This window comes from Marmota flaviventris, chromosome 12 (genome assembly GCF_047511675.1).
Source record: "Marmota flaviventris isolate mMarFla1 chromosome 12, mMarFla1.hap1, whole genome shotgun sequence".
Taxonomy (NCBI): Eukaryota; Metazoa; Chordata; class Mammalia; order Rodentia; family Sciuridae; genus Marmota; species Marmota flaviventris.
In genome coordinates, this window is record NC_092509.1 from 103,665,634 (window position 1) to 103,683,355 (window position 17,722).

A 17,722-nucleotide genomic window follows, 5' to 3' on the forward strand; every position below is an offset into this window, starting at 1 on the left:
GGGAACCCAAATATGTGAAATAGCACAGGTGATATTCCAGTACAAAGCTATGCTAGAGCAGCAGATAACCGACACTTTGATAACAGGAAATATAAGTGCTGTAAGAATTCAGGAGGGGAAAGATTGTCTTGGTAAACTGACAATAGGCTTTTAATAAAGTGGGGGGAAATTTTTGAGTTTTGGGCATTTACTGTAATTGTAAAATAATCTACTTAACCTCTTGGAGCCTTAATTTCAACAAAACGATTATAATCCTTATAATACTATAAACACTCTATAGTTATTATAGAAACTAGGACTTGTATGTGAAAGGATTCTATAAGCTGTAAGAAGCTATAAAATGACCATTGAGCGTCTAGTGAAAGATATTTCACCATTCATTTGGGAAGGCAGAAAAGGCGAGAAGGTCAGAAGGGTCATGATCAGCTTTTATTCACATACGTCTCCATTGCTGGAACTTTTCTGGTGCCTATGCATCAGTTCTATAACAAACCATTCTGAAGCTCTGTAAAGGTGTGCAGAAGTATGCACGTCTGGAGATCAAAACAGAATGGTAAGCCCCAGTACCTGCTCCTGGATGGTCCACAGAAACAAGTCTAAGTCCTAGTTTCAATTTGGGATTTCTAAAGTCACAATAATTCGCCAAGTTTGGGAAAGTCAAATGACTGAAAGGGTTTCCTTTCCATTTAAAACAGAGCCAATTTTGTAGCCACCCAAATGACCCGTTGGTTCCAACGATCACGCTGGTCAATAGCTTTTGAAATCTGCAAACTGAGCAACAGTAGTTCCTCCAGTCTAGTCTTTGTCATGTCTAACTTAGCTTTCTAGGGCCCAACACAGTTCAGGGTCATCAACTGATAACCTCATGGACACAGGTTCCTCAGGCCAATTCCAATTCGAAGGGCTTTCCATAATGGCACCACAAGCTCTGTAGCCTGAACTTGGTCATGAACTCACATTTCTAACACGAAAGGCAAGTGAGGGTGGGACTCGGGTCCCCTGACTCCATCTGCCTAGTCCTTGATGTGGTGACCAGCATGTGAGTGGACGAGAACAAGTACTTCCTGAGCTCTCTGAAGGAAAGAACGCTAAAACCCTTGGGTCACTTGAAAATCCGAGGAGACGGCGGTAAATGCAAAGGGAACCACGGCCGGCCGGCCCCTACAGTTGTTCCTAGAGAAAATCACTTAAGGTGCTCCAGGTTTCTCAAAGATAGGTGTAAATTTAAGTCACTTGATTAAAACTTCATAAAAATCTGTATTTGGTGTAGGTAGAACCATCTGAGAGGGTATCAGTGTATGAACGAAGATGAAATTATGGTCTGATCAGATGCACCTTTCATCTGCCTTAATACAAATTTCCAAGGCCATTGACATGAACAGACGTGGCCAAAGACTGGCTTTCAGTCTTTGCAGCAGAAACGGGGCTACACCTGGGATTCTGGGTTCCTGGCGGACCACTGGCAGGCTGGCTCACGGCTCTGTGGTGCATCAGTGTGAGTGAACACGAGGCCCTTTAAGGAGGATGAAGCTGTATCCACATGCCTTAGGACTGTTAAGTTAGTCACTGAGCACCACTTCCAGGAATATGCGACAGCGACAGGCCGTTGAGTCACACCAGCCTTGCTCAAGCACTGGGAACAGGCAGCGGTTCTTCTCGACTTCCAGGGATGACTCAGTTCTCTATGAATGAAACACCTAGAGCTGACCTCTTAGTCCCATCCTAAGCTTCTAGATGACTCATCGTGCCCTCTTTGACCTCCTTCAAGAGGTAACCAGGGCGTGCAATCACTTTTCAATCCTCGGTGGCGTGGTTGTAAAGAGAAGCCATCCTGTGAAGGGCAACTCTTGGGGCAATTCTCACTTAAGCATTTTGAAACATTCAACCTAAATCTATAAAAGATGGCTATTTTTCGACCTCTAAGAAGTATTATAGAAGGCCAGGAGAAATTCATTCCTTTGGTTGTGATTCTTTAGACACAATGCTATGATTCTCAGTTTGGTCAGTTAGATTAAATTTGGAAACTACATAGAAATTTTCTCACATTGTGATCTCTGGAAGACCAATTAATCCAACTCTTGAGTCAACTCCAACATTCTTCAGAGTTCTAGGGCGGGAAAGTCAGAGAACTGTATATTCGGAATCCTCAACAGTATACGTAATTAAAAAAAAAAAAAAACCAAACACAGGGGGAGAAAAATAGATGCTCAGGGCCTAATATCCTGTAACCTTTGGTCAAGCGGTCCTTGGCAAATTTCAACAGATTCACTTAACTGGGAGATAAGACTGAGCACAGAATACCACGCAAACAACAGCATTGAGACAGAGTCAGGAATTATCAGTGAAAAACAGTGTTATCCCTGACAGCGAGGGTCCACCCGACGCAGCTGGTGAGGAGACCAGAGTGCATGCATTGTGGAAGCTTGCAATCAAGACTTTTTACGTCTCCCTAGGTAAAGCTATAGCCCAGCACTCAGAGCCAGCCAGCATGGCTGAGGGAGGAGGAAGGCCACATGTGGAACTCATTACTCACGGAGAGGCCATGACAAAGAACATTTCTCCAGACTTTTCATGGGGGCTTCACTTTCAGGAAGTTGCTATAATTACTGCTCAAGTCTAGAGCAGGCTGCAAGCCGCTGACAGATCTAACAGACGAGGAGGAGGAGGGAGAGCGAGGGGGGGAAAAAACTTATCTGCCCTTTTTGACGAGTGAAATGCCAGAAAATAAAGTGCCACAGGGAAGCTCAAAAAGGTTTCCAAACGAGCTCTGCCTTCCAATGCCTGACTCTCTGTTTACTATTTTATCTACTCTCTATCTTCAAATTACTTCTCTAGCCTGGACTGGACAGTAAATTTGTACTTCTGCTCTTAACTCACTTTCAGTTGGCCACAGCAGAACTGTACATCTTGACTCTTTTTTTTTTTTACAGCTTTTCCATACTGGGGCCCACTTCCTGCCCAGTGGAGGAAAAAAATCTGGCCTGAAGATGAAATGACTGCTTAACGTTACACGAGAACATCTGGTACCATTTTATGCACAGACCCATGTCTGAGAGCAGGCGATTCCAGCGGTCTCTCCAGCGGCACAGCGCATACCCGAACCTCCCCAGGGTGACATCATCCCATATATGGACTCTCCAGCCCAGCCCTCCCCCTTTTCCTGGTCCTAAATTCATTGCCAGTTCCCTAGTCTGCAGCAAATGTGCCACGTCAAGACTGGGAAACACAGCCCTCGAGTGTGTCTCAGTCAGCGCGGCAGGACGCAGGGGGAGCCGAAGGCAGCCCCTGGAGCAGGAAGGGAGGCTCTTCCCGAGGACTGGGAGAGGAGTCTGAGTACACAGATGGAAGCTTCTGGAGATCCTGCTCCGTCGCCCCAGTGTTCAGACTACCTGTTCAGGACAATGCCGTTGTACAGTAGTCTGCACATTGGTTAGACTGGGCAAGGGACAGCAACGCCACCGACGGCTGGGGACCAAATTGGCTGTTTCCAAGGCGAAGACATGGGTTTGCTCCTTTGTTGAAACTCATATCCAGTGTTTTTCTTCACAGGTTTTGCACACTAGGGACCAAGAATCCCTCGGGGGCTCTGCCGAGAAAGGACCGCTCCAGGGAAGACCAGCGGGTAAGGCCTTGGTGACGGCTCACCTGGTCTGTGACCACGGGGACCTAGGTAGGGATGCCTGGATTCGCGTGGACACGCGAGAGAAACGGGTCTATGTGCGGCCGAGGGCCATGTGTTTAAAAGAACAATGCTGTGTGGTATATAGCAACTGACTGTATGTCTCTGGTTTTTAAAGTTTGATAATTCAAGTGTTTTCTTAAATTTAAAGGGTTTCCCACTTCAAAATGAAATATGAAAAATCTCCAGACACTTACAAATGACTGAGACTAGTTTTGAACTGTTGGAATTAAAAATTCAGAGACTTAAATACTCTTGTGAGGGCTGTAGGCATGACTTCTAAGACCCCAGGGGTGAGCGCATTTTTTTTGCCCTAGAGAATACTTGCTATTTTCAAAATTCCATACGAAGAGAGCTCTTTTGAATCATTATATAATAAAAATCTCAGGAAAAATAATACCTAACAACAAAGGAAGAGCCTGCCAAGTCCTTGCCCAGCACACACTGCGGGTGGGACTCTGCCGAGATGCGGGCCAGCCCACAACCCACTGAGTCAGCCTCGAGTGGCCCCAGGCCTAGAACCTCTGTCTTGAGATAGCCCAGTTTATGCCTCTGTATTACATTTTTTCAAATCCAAGAGTGGTTGATAGCTGCTAGTCAGCTGAGCCCTCTTGCCTATATTGTACAAGGCTCTCCTTCTTCCAGCATTTAGAACGATAAGGCACTTTGTCTAGAAACCCGCTGATAAAAAAGGAATTTGTAAACGAAGGCACAAGTTTTCCTTGGTCAGTTTCCAGATGTCCTGGAGGTGACGGAGGGTGGGCAGGAAGACAGCCCTCAAGCTGAATGAAACCCTAATAGAGAAAATTATGGTCAAGCCCCAGTTGCAGTGCACTCTGTGCTGGCTTCAGCGGTGGGTCCCTTAGAGAAAGTTCTGGAAAAACCTAACTGCCTCACCCCTAACTCCCTCAACCCCCACTTATTTCTCCCCGCAAACCAGTGTGTACAATGGAAATGTCTCCTCTTCTGTGGGTCTCTAGGCTGGCTGTAATCTCTTCCTTAAAGTTACAGTGGCTCCTGAACAAATCCTTCTTTAAGTTCACACACTTTGCGACGATTCTAAAATTGACACAAGTTTCCTCTTTTCTGAAACACTTCATTACAAAAGGTTCCCCAAGTGTCTCTTTGTCAAAACAATTTAGTTAAAAAATTATCTTCTGACCATCCCTAAACTGGTGTAAGGAACCTCTAGAATGTTTCAATCTGTTCATAATTTTTCATTAAAACACTAATAGCAAGGAAAAACTGAGCTACTTTTCACTTAGTTGATACAGTGAACTCATCCTTTCATTTTCCATTGTGACTTGAAGATTTCCATAGCAATTATTTTTAAAATCTACAGGTTTTTTTTTTTTTACATAGAGAAACTAAAATGATTTATGGGATCGTACGTTTTAAGAAATGTTATTTTTACTAGCTGATAAGAATCATTAAAGAGGGAAAAACAACAAGCTGCAAATGGCAATGTTTAAGAATTCTCAAATTTTGTAACTTTTTTTTTTTGCTGTGTAAGTGATTGAATTTCATCATTTGCCTTCATTTAATGTATATTTAATTTAAATGTCGTTCTTCATATGAAATGGCTTTTATTGTATCAAAGAAACTAACTCCCAATAGTATATCACCTATTTTCTCCCTGGGGATGACTTTTAGCCTGGAGATGGGAGGACATAATGGTGTCCTTGGCCTAAGTTCCAGGGGTAAAACGTAAGGACTGCTTTGTAAAGGGCAACAGAGGCGTCCATGCACGGGCTCAGCAGAGTCTTAATGGCAAACTTTGAACAAATGAAAAGAAATTGAACTTAATTTCAAATTGCACAAGTTAAATTTAAAAGTCCAAGGTCGCTTTACACACAAGATGGCAGTCTGCTCGCGGGCTCTGTGCCAGCACCTTCATACACACACCACCCGGCGCAGCTGCTCCTATTCCGGGGTAATTAGAGTGATGCTTAACTTTATTGTGATATTACTTTATAAGGAGATATACAAATATTTTAGGGATCATGGAATCTATTCCAGAGGAAACAAACCAACAGTGAGAATCTTCAACGCCATCTGCCCTGGGCTGTCTTGGTAAGTGTTAAAACTGAACACGGTACAGGCTCACAGAGGGGAAAATGCTTGGAGGGTCTGTCCAAACTGTGGTTCATAGAAATTTCATAGCTATTTTCCATTTTGGAGTGTGGGTGATTGATAAATTAGTCTAGGTGCTGGGTTGAAATGATTTTTTCAGCCATCTAAGAGAAAGGAAATCCAGCCTGAGCTTCAACACCACCACTCTGCAATTAATTTGGAAGAGGATCACCATCACGTAAAATAGTCTACTAAAATTGTTAAACCTGTTTTCCTTAAGCCATAGATCTCAAAATCAAAGCAAGTTTGTTTAGAGTGGGACCACGTTTCACACTGATGGCTTTCCTGCAATTAGTCAATAGGCTTAATATCCTTCCTGCCTGGCGTGGAGCTTTCACCCCAGACAACATGTTTATGTTTTTAAAAGACCAAAATATACTATCTGCCCCCACCTCTCGCCTGCAGACCACCCAGGCACTTCACTCTGTGGGAAAGAGGTTAGGCATAAAAATCCTAATGAAAGAAGTTACCCCCCTCCCACCCAGCCTTTTGTTGAAATCTTAAGCTGTTATAGGAAATGAAAAGAAAGTACAACTTGGTAAAATAAAAAAAAGTCATTCGTCCAAAAACGTCCCTGCCCACTAAAGAGAAGCCAACATTTTCAATGACTCCATAAGGGATCTGCGTGTTTTTTTTTTTTTTTTTTTTTTTAAAAAAAAAACCTCATTTTACTCTAAGGGGAAAACAGCCCACCCATCATAATAATGTCCAAATAATAACTAAAAGACCATCACTCAGAAATCCCAGCTTAAAATAACTGGAAGGTCAGACTTTAACCCGAGACAGGAAATTCCCGAGTTGAGACCGAGACTTTCGTACTTTAGTGTCCTGCAAGTTACGTAGATATAAATATTTAACTCTTTTTCAAAGGTCTCTTATTTAGAATTTTTATCAGTTTTAATAAATAGGGAATGATGAAATAAATTAAGAAACATAGTTCAATTTTCATTTTCAATTTTCTGACTTCTCGTGATGACCAGTTTACTGGAGTTACTTTGGCTTATCTTTATTGCATAAGACTTAGAAGATGATTCTTTTCTTGCATCTTTTTCTTAAGAGATGAGAGACAAAAAGGAAATAAAGTGAAATGGTCATACAAATAATTACACGGCCTGCCAATAATGTAATAACTCTTTTATATTTTGGCTAGGATTTTAAGTAATAATAATCTAATATATACGCTTATAGTTTGAGAAACAGGAAAAAACATCTTACTTTTTTTCCCCTTAGTTTTCATATTTTTAACAAGTTTTGGGGTAGGTTCAACATAATTATGAAATATGCATATGCCACACCTGCGCTAGGACTGTTTTAAAATCTATTGGAAACATAAATTGCCTAAAAGCCTTATGAGAAGTCATTTTTCTCATTTTTTTTAGCACGATGTTTTCCACCTGAAAAAAAAAAGTTATGATATTTCGAACTAAAATAATTTAGATATCTTGGTTTAATAAAACTATTTCTCATTGAAGGATAACGTATAAACTCACAAATATTTCTTTTTGTTTTTTCAGGTTGCATGCATCATTCCTTTAATTGAGCAGAGTAAACTGGATCAAATTATTTATGGGAGAGAGGGAAAGCTATACAGAATTAGAGTAATTTTTAATTTATACCAGGATATCCTTTGTGAGTGAATCACTCTATAATTACTTTCTGTTGCACTGAAAGAAAGTAACAACAACACAATGATACCTTAAGGTACTTATTTTTTGCATACTCTAACCTTATATATTTAAATAGCAGCCAGGTTTATTGATGTTTTTGATTCTGTCAAGACAAAAAAAAAAATTCTTCTGATCAGCAGTGATGGCCAGAAACAGAATCAAACACTGATTTCTTAAAATCAAGCAAATGCATAGGAAATTGCACTCATCAGTTCTTTGTTAAAACTTTAGTCACTACGTAAAAATGTAGAATTGTTAAAAGTGTCGTTTTTTTTTTTCAGTCTCTGAAAAGCATTTTGCTCCCCATAAAATTTGTTTGCTATTTTCTCAGAATTTTAAAATTAAAGGTAAATAACAAACTATTTGTTTTCTTTAAAATTCTTTGAAAAATATCCTAACTATATACTCCTTGGACAATAATGTAGCTTTTGTTGTTGTTGTTGCTGTTGTTTTTAAATCTCTCTTATTAGAATTTTTACTGCCTGGATATTTTGATTTTCAAAGGGGATGGAAGTTGTTACTTATGTGAATTGATAATTTGTATTAAAAGAGCCAGAATTATATTTTATAGCTACATATTTAACACCATTAATTCTTTCTTATACAAATTACAAAGAAAATTTTCAAAGGGTCTGGTTTTAATTTTTGGAAGTGAAATGAATTTTCCTTTCCTGTGTTTAAGGTGCTATTCGTAACTATACTGCACAGTGTGAGCTGCACTGTGGGTGAAGCTCTCCAGTTTGCACCTTTGATTCCTGGCATGACCCTGGAGTTAATTAGGAGGTGCATAACTTAATCCCACAACTGCCTTTTGTTTAGCTTTCACAGACATACTTAGAAAGTTTGCATTTAAAAGGAAAATGAGAAATTTAAATAAATTCCTGTTGTTTACTATGGTATTGGTAAAAAAAAAAAATTATATATATATATATATATATATATATATATATATATATATATATATTCCCTTGAAAAAGCCCATTATCAAAGCATCAGATACCAAAGTGCATTGGTTGGGCTGCCAAATACAATAGGCTCATAAATTATTTTGAGAATGGCTGCTGTTACCATGTAGATGACAATTTTCTTTTTCACAGGCAAGGTTATGGTACTTATCTACTACAAGAAACATGTATAAACATGGTCTTTATCTTTAACTTCAGCATTAAAATATGCAAAGTTTTCGTGAAGAGGAAAAACATCTGGTTCAATTACTCTGAACTCTGACTGCATTTGGGCCAGTTATAATAGGAATTGGATTTAAGAATAAACCTTGTGTTTAATCTTTTCTTCCTCCCCCTTAAAATTTTAATGTGAGTTTTCTGTTACACCAATTATTTATGTTAGCACATTTGGAACAAATGTATATAAGTGTACTTTCTGAATAAAGTCAAAAGTCTAACTTGTTTTTAGTTCCATAATGTTTTAATGTTTAATTCTATTGTGTGTTTTTCTCCCTCTCCCCTTACCCTCCCAAATCACCCAATCTGGAAAACAGGCTGATTGTGTCTGTCCATGAGCAAAGGACACCTGAAGGAACCAAGGGCCTGGCTGGACAGAGTTGTCACGTGTCTGCCTGTCTACACTTGCTGTGCAGAACATCCGCTCACCTGTACAGCAGGCACAGACAGGCAGTCACATGACAACCCAGCCTGAGTGACCACCAGCCATTGAGACCAAGCAGCCCTCACACCATAGCATCTACACCAAGAGCTGCAACCAAAATGAGGGGCTCGGGCCTGGGGTTTTAATCTGTTGGCTTAATACTTAACTCGTATGTATTATATTATTATTATTTTATTTTGATTCATATATTAAAACACACCAAAAGTAAAGCAAGTCGTGCTATGAAATATAATAAAACCCATTTCTGAAAATGTTCCTGTGATTTCTATAGTTCTGTTTTCCTAACTGTTGTCAGTAAATCACCACCCTTGACACTTATTGTACGTATCTTTGCAGCATCCCATAATCAGCATAAGAAATCCATATATCAGAACAACATAACTTCAGTCTGATGTTTGACAAAGAATAAATTATTCCAATACTGCTAAACCCATAAACAAAGAATCGTTTTCATTTTCTATATCATGACTTTTTCTTCGGGGGTGGGGGAGAGGCCGGGGCATGAAGAGTAAGGAGAAAAAAGATAATATTCCAGAGGATCCAGTATTCTGAATTAAGAGACTGCCACTCTGGTCTGGGAAAGGACGGTGATAAAAAAATTTTCCAATATAATTTTCAAATTCATTAAAATAATTGCTTCTCCTCTTGATAGATGGAATGTCAAAATTGAAACTTCAATATTTGCAAAAATATCGCAATGCACATAGATTTACTACTGTGTCATGTTTAGCTAAGAAGCGGCTCACACTACATTCCCGGAGTAGAATTTATGGGCAGCGCATTCACTTGGAACACAAGCTTTCTATTCACTGTAAACACTCACTCCCTTGAGATCTTTGGGAAATTCAATATTTTCATAAGCACAAGGGACGAATGTGCATCGTTGCTCCCTCATATCTTTTGAGGAGATATCCAACTTCCATTTATGCACTGTTCACTGGAGTAAAACAGCAGGGCAGGTTTTTGTATGGGAATATTTCTCTAACACTTCAGGGCAAACGGTGGGAAGATGGGTAAAATCAGAAATTTGACAGCTTGGATTTGGTTCATCAAAATGTTTTAGCTTTCGGTATTTAAAATTAATTTTAATCTTTTAAGCTTAAATAGGTCATGAGGCTACCCCAAATTGTCTATTTTTTAAAATGTAATGATCAAACATTTTAAGTGTATGTTTTAAAAACTATTTTCCATTCAAATGTTTTATTTTTAAAGTGAAAAGATTTAGTATGAAGGATAAAGGCCTCATAAGGTTCCAAAATTTCTGAACGTGTGATATTTAAATCAAACCTGACAATATGGTTTTTTTTTAGGGAAAAAAAATTTAAACCCTGAGTGATGGGCAAGACTGTGATGTAAAAATAGGATTAAAGCTAATGTCTTGCATTTAAACAATCTGCAGTTACAGAAATACACCATCTGCTAAAATCCACTTGTGCTTCTCCAAGACTCATTGGCAAGGCAGGGTTTTACCTTAAATAAAATGCCCATGACTGGCCGACAAAAGTATGAAACAATCCTTCACAAAATGTAATATATAAACAGAAAGACAATGTAAAAGTGCCCCAAGAATTATTTACACAATTTCACCTGATTTTAAATGCTTTACTCAACCTACAGCAAACACTGTCTACAGAAGTTCACACGCACAGTCTTTCCATGGTGCCCCGAGAGGCAGCCCAGGACAGAGCTGGAACACCCTCGGGTGACACAATAACCCAGGCAGAACCTTAGGAGCCTGCTGCAGACCACCATAATCCCAGGAGGGGTGGGGAAGAGATTGATTCCAAAGTGAAGCACTCATTAAGCATTTCCTTTGGTAAAACATGAAGTTAATAACTTTTTGAAAAACTTATTTTTAAACTTACATCTCAAAAAAATCTTAAAATAATGTTTCGTATGCATTTTAAATTAAGGCACATTTAATTTTTTTAACTCTTCTGGGAAAGGATAATATAAAAGGTAATAGGGTCCTTCCAGTCTAAACTTTTGAACAAAACAAACAATGCATATAGAGGAGTGGGTTTGGATCTAAAAAAATATTTTTAGTTGTAGATAGACACAAAACCTTTATTTATCTTTATGTGGTGCTGAGGATCGAACCCAGGGCCTCACATATGCTAGGCAAGCACTCTACCACTGAGATACACCCCTAGCCCCCCGAATGCATATTTAATAAAGCTGAAATAGCATTGGCCATTATAGTTTATTAAATGATACTTTTTTTTTTCAAAATTGCAAATCTTTGGATAATGCCAGAATGTAGAAATGTTTGCATGAAATAATCCGGCATTAAAAAGCATAAGATAAGATCGTTTGTGAAAAAAGACACAACCATGAAGATGAAGAATTTTAAGTAATATAAATGAATTAAGTTCAGTATTTATTTGGATTTTTTTTTTTAACTATCCAAGTTTGGGCTAGGTAAAACATCTCAAGGATGGGAGCAGTGTTCACGGCTGGATGCTGACCTCCTGCCTCACAGAGGGCACAGGCCTAGTGGAAAGCAGGCACCACCTTGAGAGCCTCAGACGCAGAGGGCAGAACCACATCAACATGTCTTGTCCTCAAAATCCGGACCTTCCAGGCATATGGCTGCCACTATGTTTCCTGTCACTGAAGCAACATTTGTCATCAGTTACAGCCACACAATAAAAACAATACTAAATAAATATCCCTATAAGGGGAATTATATAATCTCCTTATCAAGCCATCCAAACATTTCAACCCACAAAAATGAGGCCTGTAATTTCTTATGAGTCCAAAGAATGTCTAATTTTGATGGAGATTTTGGATTTTCTTCAAAAAATGTACGGTTTAGTACATTTCCATGGGAATTTGGTCCTTTCCACTTTCTGAGGAGTGGTCCAGGATGATGTTAAACTTTACATTGGGCTTGAGAAACAGAATATTGACTAAGTGCCTTTACTATGAAAAAATTAATAGTCCCTTCTCTTCAGACATTTTAACTGGCACAATTTACACACACACACACACACACACACACACATATATATATATATATTTTTTATTCATTTCTCATTGATGTTAAAACTTTAGAGCCAGGTGTGGTGGTGCATGCCTGTAATCCTATTGGCTCAGGAGACTGAGGCAGAAGGTTTGCAAATTCAAAGCCAGCCACAGCAACTTAGCCAGGCCCTAAGCAACTTGGCAAGATCCCGTCAAAATAAAATATAAAAAGGGCTGGAGACATGGCTCATTGGTCAAGCACCCCCTAGGTTCAATCCTTGGTAAAAAAAAAATTAAATAAATAAATAAAGTTCTTTTTTCCTCGAATCAAAGCAGATTATTCCCCTAAAATTTATATTTCAGACTTAGTTTTAAAGAAAGGCCATCACTTTGTTCAAATTTTTATGTTAAAATATTAATGTAAATCATCTAGACCAAAGATTCTTTTGAAATGACAGGCTCTATTTTATTCCCATGCCTTGCCTTTTTCTAAATTCTCCCCAAGAACTGTGCAACATATATTTATGTGGGAAAATAACACTGAAAAATTGATTTTTTTTTTTCATTTAAAGGATCTTCAATCCAGAAGTCATGTTTCTGAGTCAGAGAAGAAGGAGAAAATCCATGAACCTTCTGTGATGAAAATTAACACAAGTCCAAGACGACCTACTCTAATGGTGATTCTACCCAGCAGTTTGATAATTCGGTCAGGCACCTGCTAACCCGCAGGCTGATGAATGCTGCGCCTGTCCACCCACTTGCTCCACCTTACCTCTGCTAGTCCATATTCACGCAGCACCTCCTCCCGGCACTGCAGCCACTGGTGGGCCAGGGGCACAGAACAAGTGCTCCTGAGCCCCTGAGGCTTGCTGACTGTGCATGGGAGGGGGGTCCTGAAGAACCCCTTGGCTCCGCCCACTTCCGTCAATGTCACTGGACTGGCCCCTCCCAAGCCACCATGGCTTTTTACCAGTAGGCCTGGTAAAACAGCTCGCATCAGTTTTGCCCTCTTCAGTCAGTCCCCCAAGAGACAACCCGGGGAGTCTGTGAAAACTTCAAGTCTGATCATGAGACTCTTGCAGTTGGAAAGTGGAACAGCTCCTCGTCACTCTTAGAATTAAAGCCCTTCACATCCAGGCCCTGTCTCTCTGCTGCAGTCCCTCTGGGTTGAAGCCAGGTCACCAGGCTCACTCCTGTCACGAGACATGAGCACAAACATTCTCTGACCACTCATCCCGTGACCCCCACCCCAGACACTCTCTGGCTTTATTTTATCCAGAGCCTGTAATCAGCCTCTGGTAGGTTTTTACTGACTTCTGTGCTTTCTCTAGTGGAAAACATTGCTCAGAAGGGCAGGTACATGAAATCCTTACTACTCATTTTATCTTGGGGTCAGGATAGTGCTGCTACGCAGAAAATAACTACTGGAAAACATTCAGGCAATTAGGAGCACAGCACTGGCACACAGCAGCTGGCTGAGTTGCTCATTCTCTTTGAATTTCTAGAATGGAGAGTGTCAATGAAGGGCTACTTAGGTCAGTGCCTGTTCAACTATAAATACTCCATACTTGTGAACCGTCACGGTGACAGCCATCGTCATCAGGATCCTCAGACTGGAAGCTGGCCTTCATCAGCTGTAACAGGTGGAAGGGCAGGGGAAATGCTATTGCCACCACAGCTCTGACCTCGGCTTCCTGCCCCCTGGAAGGCCGTTTGGCTTGGTTGGACATTCTGATCTGCTGGGAGCCTGCAGTGAGTGCTGGACTAGATGTCGACAGGGGAGCTGATTTTACCTGTATTCACAGAGGAGCACCTCGAGTGTGGGACATTCCAGGTTGACAGCACTGAGGGAGAGATAGGCGGTGAAGAGAGAAACAGAAACAAGGCTAAAGCTGCCAGTAACACCCTGACTGGGGTCCCCCCTGGCTAAAAACTGCCATGCAGAGGGACATCTGTTCTAGTTGAGGTCATCTGCATTGCTGTACTTCATCCCCAACTCCTTGGTAAAGTAGCACCAGTGATCTTAGGTTGTTATTTGATAGACATCAAAGAGCTAAGTAAGTACCACCTGCCTCAGATCAGAAAGGAGACCTATGGACACAAGGCTGCATGTCCAAGCTCTGTCCTCACCCCACCCTGCAGGCCCTCGGGGTACACACACTGGCACAGTGAGCTGGGGAAGATGAACCAGAAAGAGGCCATGCAACCCCTGGAAACGGGCTCGGGGCCATTTGTGCAGGAATTTCCCAGGTCTGGGTTTTTGCCACATGAACTAGATAGGAGTACAACAAGGCTTTGACGTATCCTCTCAGTTATTGCTAACTAATTGTCTAACCCTGTGAAAGATGGTGTACTTCTTTGTGTTATGGAAAGCTCCAATCTTGCAGTAATGTTAAGATGACAAAAAACAGTCAAGTAGATAGCTGAATGATGGCTACTCTAAGTTCACCGCATTGGGAAGACCACACATGAAGACTTACCATCACCTGGGACGTGGGCAGCAACCTTTCTATGAAGGTCATCTATCAAAAGTAAGTTATCGTGTTGTAAAGTACTGATTCAAAACGTCCAGTCCACAGATTCGGAGGGTGGAGGTGGGGGTTGACGCTTCCATCCAAAATTCAAGAGTAGGGCAGATAGATCCAGTTCCAATGGGAAGAGATCAGAAAAATGCTGCAGTCTTACTACTACAGTTGTACCAACTGTAACTTAAAATTATTACACCAGCTGCCAGCTTAGGAACAAACGGTGAAGACACCGGAGACGAAGGCAGGAGGGGAGGCAGTGGGGAAGGTCCTGATGGAAACGTGGGAATTGAGCTCCCTCCTGTTATGTGAACCTCACGGCTCTCTAGTAAGAAAATCCAGATCTCATGCATCGTATCTCACAACATGACATGACACAACATGGAAACTGGCAGACATTTGAGTGCAAGAATGACATTACATGGGAGAGGAGTGAGGTGCTACTTTCAACGGCAGGAATAAACATACCAGTGTGATGCTGCGACCGTGTAGGTATGAGGTGCCCCCAGAAGCTCATGTGCAAGAATGTACAGAGGTGAAATGATTAGGTTAAGAGAGCCTTAATCTGATCGATGGATTAGTCCACCAATTACTGATTAACTGCGGGGGGGGGGGGGGGCTGCCTTTGGGATTTACATTTGCCCTGGTTAGCAGAGCTCCCTCTGCTTCCTATTGGCCGTGTCCTCCTGCCGTGGTGGTCTGTCTCACCTCGGGCCCAGAGCCACGCAGTCAATGGGCCATGAACTGAGCCTTTGAAACCCTGAGCCAAAAAACAAATTTTCCTCCTCTACAATGTTTTTTTGGTCAGGTCTTTTGGTCACAGCAACATAAAAGCAAACTAAAACAGATGCCAAGAGCACTCATTAACACACGATTTCTCCGAGTCCTACACAGTCCCTTTGAGATGCTCTGCTGAGCAATGTCAGGGACAGTAAAAAGACTGAGGTGAAGGGAACTGACCCAGCACTGGCAGCTCCTCACAGTAAACCCGCATCCACCAGCACCTACCTCCCCTCTCCACGGCACTGGGCGTGTGGTCTACAGGGCCTTGTGTTCAGCTGATGTCATCCTGGAAAACTATATGAGCTATTGTTTCTTAATCACAAATGTATTTCTTAAGTCATTTATTACAAACCTGTCATAAGTTAAATAAAACCATATACATTTGTGTGATATGCTATTTATTGAGCAGCCATTTAGATTTCAATGTAAAGATACCAGTCTAATTACATAAGAAAGCAGAAGGTTGGCACATATAAAAATATTAAAACACACTATGAAAAGTTGATTATAAATTTATCACTGAATAAGTGAACAAATCTGCAACTTAATGACATTTCCCATGTCACCTTACTTGACTAAGAAATGTACCAGGATTTCCTAAGTGTGTGAGTGCCCTGGGCGTCCCGGGTCCAAGTACAAGCCCTTGACTCACCACCAACCAACCGGCTCCAACACTTTAGTTAAGACTCCAGCTTATTTCCACAGGAATATTTTAAATCGCGGTTTTCGGGGTGGTCCACTGAACCCAGGCAATCCACACATCATGAACCGCAGCAGCAAGACCTTCGTGGAACCTAAGCATCGTTTTAGACCTTGCTGCCCACGAATAAGTGTCATGAGAATTCAAGGCCAGCCAAGGGTCCCTCCTCTGCGCCTGCCCCTGAGATCTCCTGTGGACCTTCTCTCCCCAGACCGTCCCCCCAACCTGGGCTCCTGGCAGATCCTAACCACCCGGGGAACCTGGGCTCCCAAGTAAAGGATGAACAGCGCTGACCTCTCCTTTGCCGTGGTGGTGGCCTTGAACCGTCTGCAGTAGCAGGAGAAGCAAACAGAGCAGGGTAGAGAAGGACAGAGGTGCCACCAAGGAAGGGCCAGCTGGGACTGAGTGATGCCCACGCTTTGAAGGCCACAGTCATTCTGGAGTCAGGCGTTTGTTTTGAGAATCCCCGTCTTGTTCCTTGAGCAGATTCTGAATGAGTAACTGCAGCCGAGGAGCCAAGAGCAGCTGTAGCTTTGCTGGCCTGACGGTCAGCGCCCCACCCCTAGGTGCTGCCCAGCGCTACTCACCACCCTCTCCGCCCGCACTGCCACTGAGGTTTCCTAGCCAGCCACCCCTCTGCTCTCCACACACATACCCCACCCTGCCCACCAGGCACGACCCAGAGCCCCAGCAGTCTCCTAGTGAATCCGATCGTGTCACACCCTGCTGGAACACCCAAAGACCTTTGATTATCCTCCAAATAAATTCCAAACAGTTGAGCGGGTCTTAAAGGCCTCCACCCTGTGTCTCTGCCTTTATTTCCTGCTCCTCTCACCCACAGCTCCCGGTCCCTGTCAGTTCCCAGCTCCAGGGTTTTCACCCTCTCTGCTCCTGCTTCTGGAATGTTCCTCAGCAGAATCTGCACAGCTCCTCACTGCGCTCTCACAGGTATTATCCCTTGCAGTCACCCACCTGAAGGCCCCTCCCCTCACTTTCTCCCTCATGGCCCTATTTTAGTTTCTTGAGGGCGCTTAACGTCTGACACAATATTTTCAGTCTTCTTGGTGGGTAGATCCCCGTAGAACCCAATCTCGCCGGTCATTTCCTCCTCCCTGACATGATCTAAATGGAGAACGCTCCCCTTCCCTAGAGGGTCTTCATCTAGATCGTGCCATGCCAAAGGCCACCCTTTCCCTCCCCTCCTGTGGCCCAACCTCCCTCCACACTCAGACTTCCTTTTTTAAAAAAAAAAAAAAAATATTTATTTTTTGTAGTTGTAGTTGTACACGATAACTTTATTTATTTATATGTGGTGCTGAGGATGGAACCCAGGGCCCTGCCCATGCCAGGCGAGCGCTCTACCGCTGAGCCATAACCCCAGCCCCACGCACACAGACTTTCAATAGACGCCTGCTGGCCCCCCGGGTAATAGTACAGCTGCGCACATTTACCTTTTATTTGCTGAAATCTGTGAGGGAGACTCCGGGGCAGCGATTTTGTAGACAGTTGTCCTGCGTCTTCAGAGGAGAGGACTGGTGCCGTGAGCTCACCAAGCTGCCAGGCTTCCTCCTTCCCCACAGGGAGCACCAGGCACCTGCCCATGGGCTCATCCCAGGACCCAAGTGGCCAGATGAGAGAACCC

At 42.2% G+C, this 17,722-nt stretch overlaps 1 protein-coding gene across 2 annotated transcripts in view; it reads right to left on the reverse strand.

Annotated features, from left to right (window-relative positions):
* The window catches only part of Dnm3 (dynamin 3), a 430,502-nt gene that overhangs the window by 203,059 nt on the left and 209,721 nt on the right, over positions 1-17,722 (reverse strand). The window lies entirely within an intron of this gene.